Here is a 12,615-nt window from a genome sequence, read left to right as displayed (position 1 = left end):
AACAGCCAGGGATGTGCTGCTGTGATGGTGATTACCTCACATAATCTAACGGTAGATCCGGCTCTGCTTCCAGTGGAGCAGAGAAGCCATGAGGTGATGGTAAGCTTAGAATTTTTGCTATGCACTATTTTCATGTTCCAAATTGGCCACTCCCCAAGGCTGCTCTCTGTATCATAGGGCTTTAAATACATATACATTAGGCAGAGAGCCAATCAAGTATCTCTTCCTCCTGGTGATTCTCTGCTTCCAGTGATCTAAATGAGCCTTGGGGCTACTGTTACATGCATTTTTCTGTAACATGTACTTTGGGCCTTATTCTACATGAAAGACTGACGTTCATTTGCAGATTCAGCCAGGGTGTCTGGGTTGTAGCTCAGCCCTTTGCCTCCCAGGAAGGCAAATGTGTCTGTCTGTATGTTCCCTCAGTCCTCTTGCTCACAGTGCTTTCTCCCCAGAGTTTATTTGCATGAATAACGGCAAGCACTGATATAGGCTTTCAGGGTATTAGACCAAACCTGTAAATGAATGCATTGGTTCATCACAATTCATTAATCAAGACTGTGCTGGATTTAACAGACAGCAGATTATTAGACACCAAATTATACAGACTGGGAGTGGCGGGGGGAGAGTTCCCAGAGGGTCATATGTAATGTGAATGGTTTTGCATAAAACTATAAACCCCTATTAAATTAAAGACACACAAAAATTATGTCCACTGCTTATCTAAAGTAATTTTTTTAAAGGGATGTTACACTAATTTACTTCTTAACTGGTCCTGGTTACACTGCAAAGGGCTAAAGGTTAAATGCAATGCTTCCTTTGATGCTTGGCTAAGCAACTCATACTAACATACCCTTATAGAGGTGAAGAAATTAATGAAATTACTACTGTAATTCATTGCTAATGGAAAATCGTCAATGCATTAAGCCAAGAGTTCAAACAAATTCTCTGTAGACCCCAAGACCTAACCCTATGACTCAGACTATTAGACTCACAACTCTTGTTTCGAGTTCTCTCAGCTGGGGATCATGAGAGGAAATTGTCACGTAATTCCACAAAGTTTGCAAATTGTTGACCTTGGTAGCTGCGGTCTCCCCGCGAGCAAGCACGGGGGAGGGGATCAAACTTTTAATTTCCACCTCCATTCAGAATCCTCCCCCCAAATTACCAGACGGGAAGAAGAAAGCAGTCAACCCAGAAAGTAGTCAACACCCTGAATATTGCAATTTGTGGGTTAATATCATGACAACCAAGTAGAGATGAGCTGCTGGACAAAAACTACATATTCGTATCAAATGGTAGAACACGAAGCATACTGACCTTTTTGATGCTGTTGTCCAACAGTATCAGGAAAACATCAATATTTTTTCTATGTACCTTGCAACCATGCTTGGGGGCCGAAAGAGCTGTTTGTTTGGCACTTATAAACACCAAGGAAAGTGAAGCAAGACTGCAAGCTGCTTGCCCAGGTTGTCAGTGCATCCATTGGGTAGAAGTTCTAACTATTAATGGGTGCAAACGCATTTCCAGGTGACATGGTTGCTTCCCAGTGGGAAGGAGGACATATGCCCAGTCCAGGAGTCTTATACCCTTCCCAAGCAGAATGGAGATTTTGGAGCCAAGACACTTAGAGAAATACTTAGAATTCTGGCAGCACCAAGTTATAGGGGGTGCATCCCCCCCCTCCTCCTGCTGCCTGGTTCTTTCGGGGAAGCACCCAGAGTCTGCAATCATTATAATTCTCAAAGACTGGAGAATTGGTTCTGATTGAAGTGAGGACCACTTTAACATCAAAACCCAGCTCCCTTGCACCATTAAAAATTATTAATGTTAAGGCTTATCGTGTCCCTTAATTATATAAAACTCTACAAGGAATAACAACCTGTAAATTTACTATGCAAATGCTCTTAATTTATGACAGATTGCTACTTCAAATACAAGTATTAAGTCACTATTAGATTTGTTTAGGTAATGCACTAATATGCATCACTGAGGTCTTAGATTTCTAAGTAGCAATAGTGTTTGTTAGATGCAAATAAGGATTACTTTAATTAAAACACCATCCCCAGCATCTCAGAAGATTTATTCCAAATCTTTATATAGGGCAGATTCATTATCTTTCTGCAGTTAATAAAAAATACAGCCTTCTTTGGTTACATTTTAGAATTTAGCATTGATTACTATTTTGTTACTAGAAATAAGATACTAATGTCTTTTAATGCAAGCCAAAAGCAATTTTGTCAGCCCAATTAAAATACTATTGAATAGCGACTAAAGAAACTTTAATTTCTGCATAATTATATAGTGGGTAAATGTTTTTGATATATATATATTTAAGCACATTAAGCAGCAGATAGCATACACACCTATTATATTTAGCTAGATCAGCCACTTCCAAAAGAGATAACTAAAGGACTGGAGAGAACATGTTGACGTTGGATGGGTGACAGACAGACAGACAGACAGACAGACAGACAGACAGACAGACAGACAGACAGAGACACAGAGATGGACTGGTTGGACACAGAGAAATGGTGGGAGGAACCAGCTGGGGAACCACCAAGGAACATAGGCTCAGAGCCCAGGGAGTGGTGGTGGGACAATGATGAGTGGTCAGGGAGAAGAGGGAGAAGCAGGAGAAGACTAGGAGCAGGAGGTGTCAGAAGCTGAAGAGGAAACAGGGCTTAGTGCGCTGGTAGAGTTGGTGGCAGAGAGAAGTTCAGAATCAGAGGCAGAGGCTGGAGCAGCAGGGTGGGAGGAGGGATGCCAAGAGGCAGAGATGAGTCAGGCTGGTGAAGAATCACAGGTGTTTCCCCTCCTGCTGAGACAAGCTCCCCTCCCCTCCTTGTCACTCAGAACCGGGAGAAGCATGAAGAGGGCAGAGGAAAGGTTGACTGATGCAAGCGCAGTCTCCAATTGCTTGGAAAAGTTCACCATTCTTCTTTGAACATCCATGTTCCCATCCTGCTTTTCTGAACACATTCACACAAAAATACAAGAATTATTGCAATTTCCGCTATTAATTATCTTTGGGGTATTTTCCCAGACCTCTTGCTCACAACCAGATATCCCCTTCTAAAACTCAGTGATGAGCCATGTTTGCACCCACGCTCATCTGTATTGTGATATCTTGTGAGCATTGGCAGAGAGCAGTTTTAGAATCAGAATAGCACTATAACTTCATATAATGATGAGTAGTGGGTCCCACTCTCTCACAATGACTGAACCCAGGGCTGATGAGAGTTGCAATCCAACATCTAGTGGGACACAGGCTCCCTACCCATGATCTATAGAATCTGAATTTTCCCCAGCAAGCCAAAAGACTTAACAAATGTAAAAGACAATATGGTAAGGCTACAGAAGTCCAGCCTGAACATAATGATTGTTTTCTGCATTATGAAATGCTTAGCGTTGAGCTGGCTCTGTAGGAACTGTTGTCATTTGTGATTAGGAACACACACAAGCAGATACTTAAAACACGCCCGACAGATAAAAACCATGTTAGAATGCACCCCTTGGTAATGCTGGCAAATAGATTTGTGCTCCTTAAGTACACAGCAGACATTTCAATTAATAATTCACCTTGCCAATAGTTTTGTAATATTCTGTAAACAAGCTAATGAAACCAAAGCTTCACATTTTGTGTGCACTAATAATGCTTGTTTAGAAAATGATCATTAGTGGATTTAATTCAGATCTGCCAACTCTAGTTAAAAATTATTGCTGTTTTCATTCCACTGAAAGGAGGCAGGAAAAGGGAGCATCCCGCTGTTTTGAAACACACTGTTTATGGCAACCCACTAAAAGTTATTTATCCATTTCTCTGTTGTAAATTTGAAAGCGTTGAGGGGAAATAATGCCACAAATATATATATCACCAGAGTACTCGCAGCAAGTGGAAATTCCCAGTTTAATTAAAGACAATGAATATCATCTTCCTATAGATCTTTTTGTACCATAAAAGATGTCTTCCCAAACAGCAGGGGATTCGGGCCTTATCAGAGCAACAGCAAAATTAATGAAGGTTCACTTGGGAGGCTGGGAACAGGTCCTAGCAACAGATAAAAGAGAAGAAAGGAACGGGAGAGAACAAGGCTTGTCATCCCGAGGCTATCTGATACCGCGGTTGTCTCGTGTGCATTGCTTTCGTACATCACAAAACTGTCCCCGGCATTCTCCATGCCAGTTTTGTGATGTGTGAATGTTCGTTTCTCCTTGATCTCCTTTGCTCCTTTCAGGGTGCAAGCTTCCAATCCGTCCATTCCGCCGCTTTTGTCAAGACAAATGTCTACCCTCCTGCGTCCCTCGTCACCCATCAGTTTTCAGTGTTTGCACACCGCTTGCGGACAATATAAAAGAGGCAAACAGAATAACCGCTGTGAGTCACTTCTGCTCCAGAAAGCCCTGAAAACCGTGTCTCAGACCCGACAAGTTTTGTCAAGGTAGATCAAGAGTAGGGAACCTCAGGCTTTCAGGGCTCCCCCCTCTCCAAGTCACACCCCACACTCTTGAGGCCACCACCACCTCCTCACCAGTTCTGCTTTGCATCCTCCTTGGGTGTTTTTCCCCTGGCTGGAATGTGTCCTTGATCTCAGACAATGCTCCTTTGCTGGGAGAATAAAGAAGGCGTGTGCAAGTATGAAGACACACTTCCTGCAAAAAGTTAAAACTTCCTTTCACTACTTTCCCCACTTTTGCTTTTGCTTCTGCCCACTACCGGAATACGGCCCCTGAAAGGTTGCCTTGCCTAGTTGTGAATGTGGCTATCAGGTTCCTCCCCACAAGATGTAGACAGACGCACATTAGATCAGATGGCTTTAGAGTGGTCCTTAGTTCAGTCATCTTCAGCCTAGCTCCATCTAATTTCACCCATTGCCATACAAAGTACCTACGCTGGCACAGCTGACCAATTGGTGCATCTAGCCCAGTGTTTCCCAAACTTGGGTCTCCAGCTGGTTTTGGACTACAATTCCCACCATCCCTGATCACTGGTCCTGCTAGCTAGGGATGACGGGAGTTGTAGTCCAAAACAGCTGGAGACCCAAGTTTTGGAAACTCTGAACATTTTCTTCAGCAGTGGTGAACCAGGTGGCCCTGAACAGCTCACAAGCTTGCCTGAGCTTCTAGTAACTATATATTTGAGCGATGGCATAACACTGCCAAAACTAGTGATGGAGACTTCCCCATGCCTAAACATTTATCTGCTTATACCATTGGCATGCAGTCTTCTTGAATCTGAATGGTACGTTTCTTATTGCTTTATCCTCCCCAATACCTCCTTCACTGGAGGTATGCACAGCTCTGCATCACCAAGGGACTCTTCTGCATTGAAGAAGGCCTTGCAAATTGCCTCGGTTTTGCCTCCACAGACGCTGCTCCTGTCTTCACTCCCCTTAAGCCGCCACCACCACTAAGGTGTCTCAACTCACTCGCAGGAAAGCCAGACTCACTAGCCAGAAAGGGGAATTACCGGTAAGAGCTGCAATTACTTGCAAGCAGGATATGCACAACTCTGGGTTGGTCAGTTGTCCCTAGGATCCTGAGAACTAAGGAGGATTTTTAGGTTTTTATTTTATTTTACTATGTCAGAATTACAGAAAGCAGGAGACTTCTGGAATTCTCTTCTCCATATAGTTTATGGAGCCTGTGGCCCTCCATCTGTTGTTGGACCACGATTCTCATCCTTGACCATTAGCCATACTGGCGGATGGGAGCTGGAGTCCAAAAACATCTGGTACCCCACTCCTGACTCGGCCAGTGGTTGTATGTGTTATCCTGAGCACCACGACAATTTTGAAATATGCTGCCCTTTTAACAGCAAAAAGGGGTACCAAATACATGTCAAATGAGTGTTATTAAAATATCAAGAAATTCTGTTTTTTAATTTTAAAAAAGCACTCAAAAGACTTAAAATGTTGACATTATTAAGCATGTTGGGAATTTTACATTACAAGGTAGTGGTGTGTGTGAAAGAGAGAAAGAGAGAGAGAGAGAGAGAGAGAGAGAGAGAGAGAGAGAGAGAGAGAGAGAGAGAATTTGCCATATACATAAATATCACCCACCGAAAGACTGCTGGCACTGATGTCTCTTATAGGTGCTGGATCTGTCTGTAACAGAGAACATGAGATGCTTGTTCCTAGCCAACGTGCACTTTCCAATAATGACTCATCCTTCAAACATTTATTGAAAATAGGCTTTTATAGCTGTGATGTCAACTTTTCTGAAAGACTGCAGATGTACGGATCACAAGCGCTAAAGCAAGCTAAATTCATACTAAGGTTTCCCTGGCAACTGAAGTTAAACACATCTAATGGAGAGATCCTGTCCTGGAGTTTTGCTTATTGGGCAGGGCAGGATCGCTCCTAAACACAAACACGCACCCATACGCTGTTGGAACACAAGGTATATTTCGACTTGAATTGGGGATACAGCTGTTGCACATTAGCAGAGAAGGTGCCATTTCCCACTCTAAATCAACCAGATTTTGCCAGATAATTCAATTGTCAGAACAGAAGAGCCTCACACTATTAAAAAGATATTTGTCTTTGTAGGATCAAACTCAGCTATTCTAAAATTCTAGACCTTCCTGAAGCCTGGGCTGTTTTAATGGTATCACATCTTTCTAACAGCACCCAGTAAGTGCCCTTGTGCAGTTATACTAATATCACCCATTTATTTGTCTTAAATCTGCAAGTAATAGCATAAGTATCTGTCATTAACGGTGATATGCTTTTAGATCTAATTATTACCCCTTTTAAGGTTTTTTAAGGTTTTATGAAGCAGACAGAAGACTAACGTTGGCTGGGTGATGTATTAATAAAAATACATTCTGATTTCCTCACCCAAAAAAGAAGAAGCATGCCCGCATGTCCGGTTTCTTTAATTTAAAACCACTGCTTTCTATCCTGTCCTGATAGCATAGGACACAATGAACACTTCTGGCCTTCTTCTGTCTTCCTCCTGGTGATTGTAAAGATATTTGAAAGGTGTCTTCATATTAACCCAGGATGAACATATTTAACACCTTCAAGCCTTTCATCACAAAACTTGCCTTCCAACTTTTATCATCTTGGTTGATAAGGATATTTTAAACATCCTTTCAGCTTTTCCCTTCTCTTTTGCCACTGATGGTGTTCTCATCTGAATGCTGATCTAAGGAAAGCCATCATACTTGCAATGGCATAGTCTATAGTGCTATTATTTCCTGCCTCAGAACAATGGCACAAATTTCCATGAACAGGGCTTCTAAGAGCAAGATTTTCTCCACCTCCCTTTCCTCTAAAAAATCTGCTCCTGTGGATAGGGACGAGGAGAGGTGAGGTTATATGGCCCGTAATACCCACTCCAAGACTACTGTGTATCTGTAACAGGGATGGTTCTCCAGAAAGCGGCTTAGTCATGCTGGCCACGTGACCCGGAAGCTGTACGCCGGCTCCCTCGGCCAGTAAAGCAAGATGAGTGCCACAACCTTACCACAGATTATTTTACAAGCTAGAGGCAGAAAGTCAACTACAGTGGTACCTTGGTTCTCAAACGGCTTGGTACTCAAACAACTTGGAACCCAAACACTGCAAACCCGGAAATAATTGTTCTGGTTTGTAAACGTTTTTTGGAAGCTGAATGTGCTCCATTTTGAATGTTACGCTTCCGATTTGAGTGTTACGCTTCCGATTTGAGTGCCACACTTCCGTTTTGAGTGTTACGCTGAGGTCTGTCTGTCTTTTCTATTTATTTTGTGTTTTTGTTTTTGCGGCTCTTTTTTGTTTTGTTTTTGTGACTGTGTGGAACCCAGTTCAGTTCCTGATTGATTGATTGTGTGACTGCAGCACATTGTTATTGCTTTCATTTTATGGATCAATGGTCTCGTTAGATAGTAAAATTCATGTTAAATTGCTGTTTATCGGGTTGTTATTAAAAGTCTGGAACAGATTACCGTAATCTATTTGGCATTACTTTCTGTGGAAAAGCACGCCTTTGGTTTTGGAATGGACTTTCAGAACGGATTAAGTTTGAGAACCAAGGTACCACTGTACCTTTGCTATCCTCCCCACCAAACCTGTAATGCATTGTTTCCTATGCATGGTAGGAAACACTTTGATTTCCCATTCAGCTGAATGGACAATTAGCACACATTCAAATGAATGGAAAGGTCTGCACATGAAATTCTGGATTTGTGCAAACCTTGGTTTTCCCACCATAAATACAGTATCTATTAAGAGGGGGAAGTGGGCAAAGAAGGAGCCATTAACACACCTTCAAGGTATGTTTAATCAGGTCCCAGAATTCATTTTCGTCCTCTGAATTATAAACCATATATAATCAAGGTTTGCAACAGAAATGCTTATGAACCATGGTCAGTGGAACTGATCACCAGAACACTAATGCCATGTATGAACTGATTGTTTGCATTAAATTATGCACAAGAAATACAAACAAGGAAAAGGAAAGAAATTAAAGCTTTGTTCCCTTATTAGCATAAGGTTAAAGCCAATGAATACATAATTGTTCCACACCCGAAGTATTAAAGGATTTTATTCTTAAAGTACAACTAAATTAAGATGCAATGCTGCCTTATTTTACAGGCAAATTGTTTAGTTCCCCTCTCCCTCTCCTTTCCTTCTCTCTCTGAAAAAAACCCAAACATTTTCTTGCTGGAGGATATTGCTGTGAACGAGGCTAGACAGCCAAACTAATATTGATTCAAGAGCACATATCTGAGAACAGCTCAGAACAATAACTCTAAAATGCTATTAGCATATTTTCATTTCAAGTTCCATTTACGTCTATAAATCCCATAATTAAGTTACACAATACATATTTCCCGAGTAAGATAACACAAAATTAAGCATAAATATACGGACTGCAAATTGGCAACAATGCAACTAATGTAAAACATTAAAAAGATGTAAAATACATCCCAATACTACAAAATGTATGAGATTATTCCAATAATTACAGTTTATTGTCATAAAGACAATTACCGGCTTAAGTTGAAAGGCAAACATAGAACTTACAACGATCTATCAATCTCATGAACATCAGCATTGTTGTGTTCTTTTAATTTACCCAACAGCCCCAAGAAATGGCTTCTTATAAAATATAACATTTCTCACCCACACCCACCCCGAAGGTAGTGATTTTTTTGCTTTTATGTCGTTTTGAGTTTTCTGCTCTTCAGAAAACTTTACGCTTCAAATTTACAAACGATTAGTTTCAAAATCTGATTTATCTCAGTATTGGGGCACCCTGTAGCCTCTTTTATAATTTTGTCCAGTTCAAATATAGAGAATAATGTTAAAGCAGCAATGTCTCTCCATTATTTAGCTTATTGGGGGTATAATCTATGACCAAGCACTTCGCAGGCATATTCTTTATCAGCATACCCATTTAAAAACAACACAAAGCTTCCATTGCACTTTCACCATCCCATTGAATCCTTCTAACCCTACAAACTGATGACACTGTTACCCAAGCACCATCCAGGACTAAATTGGGGAGCCCTTTAAAAACTCAGTTGCAGTTTACCTCATACATCTGGAATCCACACAACTTTTTCCTGTCTTCCAACCCACCATCACCTTGTCTTCTCCCACACAGGTTTCACTGGGGCATTGATAATAAGCTGCGCCTCACACCAACTGCTTCCTCCTACCTTTCGAAATGAAAATGTAGTCTACACCAGCCTTCCTGGAATTGGTACCCTCCAAACTCCCATAGACCTCAGGCAACTTCGCTAATGGACAAGGAAGATGAGAAACTGACCCTTTCCATCTGCTCACTTTGGATAAGAAATGCTTGATACCTTGGTACATTGTTTCTCAGTTGTTCTGCCCCATGAGGCCAATGGACCTTACCCATTTCTCTTTTAGGAAGATGCCTACATCACATGCAAATTAGCCTACAGCAGGGGACCACCACCACCCCTTAAAGATGCCAGTTACTTGCCTGAACGCAAGATACCTGCATGCTCTTTACTGTCAATGGCTGATAGATGAGGAAGCAAGAGTATTTGCTTTGATGGAATCAGGTTGACGTCTACTTTGATGTTCTCCAGGTGCCTGAGCAGCAGCATGTTCTTTTAAAGTATGTCAAATTAAGCAGAAAAACTCAAGTCATTTCTTATGCTGAATTGATATGTCGATTTAGACAATTTAAGAACAGTGAGTAACAAATTAAGCAGGTGATAGAAGATCGATGCACAAAGCATCTGTTATTATCTCTGGACCTGACAGATAATCAAGCTCTGTTGAACATGTAATCAACCCTTCTTGCCTGGTGAACGAGATGTTTTAAGGTGGTTGCAACAGGATCCCAGGATCATTGCGTTGTGGCTCATTTCTGAATGTACAAATGCTGCACCAAAAGTGCTGAAGAGTTTAAGCTGTATTTCCATCTCCAGCCTTAATAATAGAGCAAGTCAGCAAGGATCACCATCAAGAACACCATTTATAGCGATAGGGTTTGAATATGAATGAGGCTTCAGAGCCGCTTGTGTGACTTACTATGCCATCAGCTTTGGCAACAGAGTTTATATTTTTTCTGTTAACTACCATATGCAATTTCTGCTTTCAATGCAAAGCATTTTCATCACCAGACTTGGGTCGTGGTCAGCTTTTCGCAGAGGCTAAAGCTTTCCTGAAATGTCACAGCAAAGTTTTCAGAGCAAGGATCTGAACAATCCATTCTGCCACGGGATATTTCCTGACAGGAGTGGCCATGGAAGTCACTCAATGCTAGCCACTTTGGGTTCTTTTCGTAAACCCACAAACTTTGCAATAACATCCGCACTTATGGAACAAACATAAGTGAGGGGCGAGAACCTCTGTCTAGTAAAGTAGTGAATTGTGCACTGTCCGTGGACCCACATGCATGTATGCATAAAAGCTTTATGACCATAAGGATGCTTATTAAAATAGGCAGAATGTGAACACTGTGAAGCTAAATAGGTTTAATCATCATGACTTCCACTCAATAAGCTTGAAATAACAATGCAGGAACCTGCCACTTAGTCAAGAGCTTTGTCAGAGAATTGCAAGCACACATTTCCCTAGATACACCAAATCCTGCATTTGTCCCTGCATTTGTCGCATGTGCATAACTGTGTGTGAGAGAAAGAATGAACTCACATGCACACCGTGTTTGTAGCAAACCAGGACGGGGTGGAGTGGTTTGTGATGGTAGGTGATTAAAGCATTGACTATGTTCCCTAGCCGCCACCAAGTTCCCTAGCCGTCACCATTCACAAGGTTGGAGAGATGGCGCTGACAGATATTGCTTCTTACGGAACGATAATGATGTTTAGGCACCACCCCTGTTAAAACTCACTATCACCATGGAGCAAACAAATTGTACACTGGTTAAACAGTGTTGTTAGAAGAGTTTGCCACGAAAAGTGGTAGATCACATAGGTGTACGTATATAAAAGGGCTTGATTCACGTGGAGCACAGAAGCAGCTTGTTCAGCAACATTTCATTTCATTTCACTTTGAATTTGCATACTGCCTTTCTATATTACTATATGCAAGGCAGATGACAACTGAAGGAACAACCAAATTGACAGCAAAGACCGCACACCTACTAACAATCTGACCCCATACAAAAAATGTCACTAACGAAAACAACTTTAGAATAAACAACCTATATAAAATAAAGAAATATTCAATAATCCATTAGAATAGTAAACAGTATAATTAAATATCAGCAAATAATAATTAAACAGCTTACACTTAGCCATTTACAATAAAGTATTCCTAAACTGTAATCAATGAAAATAACAGCAAGTCACAACGCATAAAATACCAACAAACAAAAAAATACAAAACTATGTAAAAGGGTCAAGTTGAGAAACAAGGGTGCACAATTTATATATATTTTAAAAACTGAATATCCCTGAACTCCTGTCCTCTCTTTCCAGTTGCTTCTGCTGTTCTCAAAGTCATGGTCTGGGAAGGGCTCCTAGGGCTGGAGGGTGAGGCAACACAGGTGGGAAAAGCCATTGGCTGATGACCAGCACAAAGTCTCTCTCCCCTCACAGTTCTTCATCTGGAAACATTGGGGAAGAAAAGTAGTTCCTTGGACCAGTAGGTATGGGGAACCCCTAGCCCTCCAATGTTGCCGAACCTCAACTCCTATCAGCACCATCATACCTGGCCAAGGATGGTGGAAGTTGTCGTTCAACAATATCTGGAGGGTCAAAGATTCCCTCGCACATCTTCAACTGGTGTCATGTACCAGACGACTCACCTGCAATTATAGTGGCACCTTCATGGTATCTCTTGGAAGGGCATCTTTTAAAAGCCTAAGATACATTTAACTTCTCCTGGCTGATAATGGGTTTTAGATGAGACCAGACAGATGGAGGGATGAAAGTATTAGGATAGCATCTGAAGTGTGAAGGCGAAGCATACCACATAGTCAGAGGTGCAATAGGCCCCTTGTATCAAAGGTATTAGAAACACTGCCTTAGTCTGATCCAGCCAAGGTTGTGCTATGCTCAACCCCTCCTTTCTTTTAAACATCCATGTTTTATGGTTGTTTCCTAAATGTCACAAAGGCAGGTGCTGCCATCTGAAACGCATGAGCTATAAATCTGATGTCGAAGAGCCGTTTCAAAAC

This window comes from Zootoca vivipara, chromosome 7 (assembly GCF_965207765.1).
Source record: "Zootoca vivipara chromosome 7, rZooViv2.hap1.1, whole genome shotgun sequence".
Classification (NCBI taxonomy): Eukaryota; Metazoa; Chordata; class Lepidosauria; order Squamata; family Lacertidae; genus Zootoca; species Zootoca vivipara.
Note: the sequence above shows the minus strand (reverse complement) of the source record.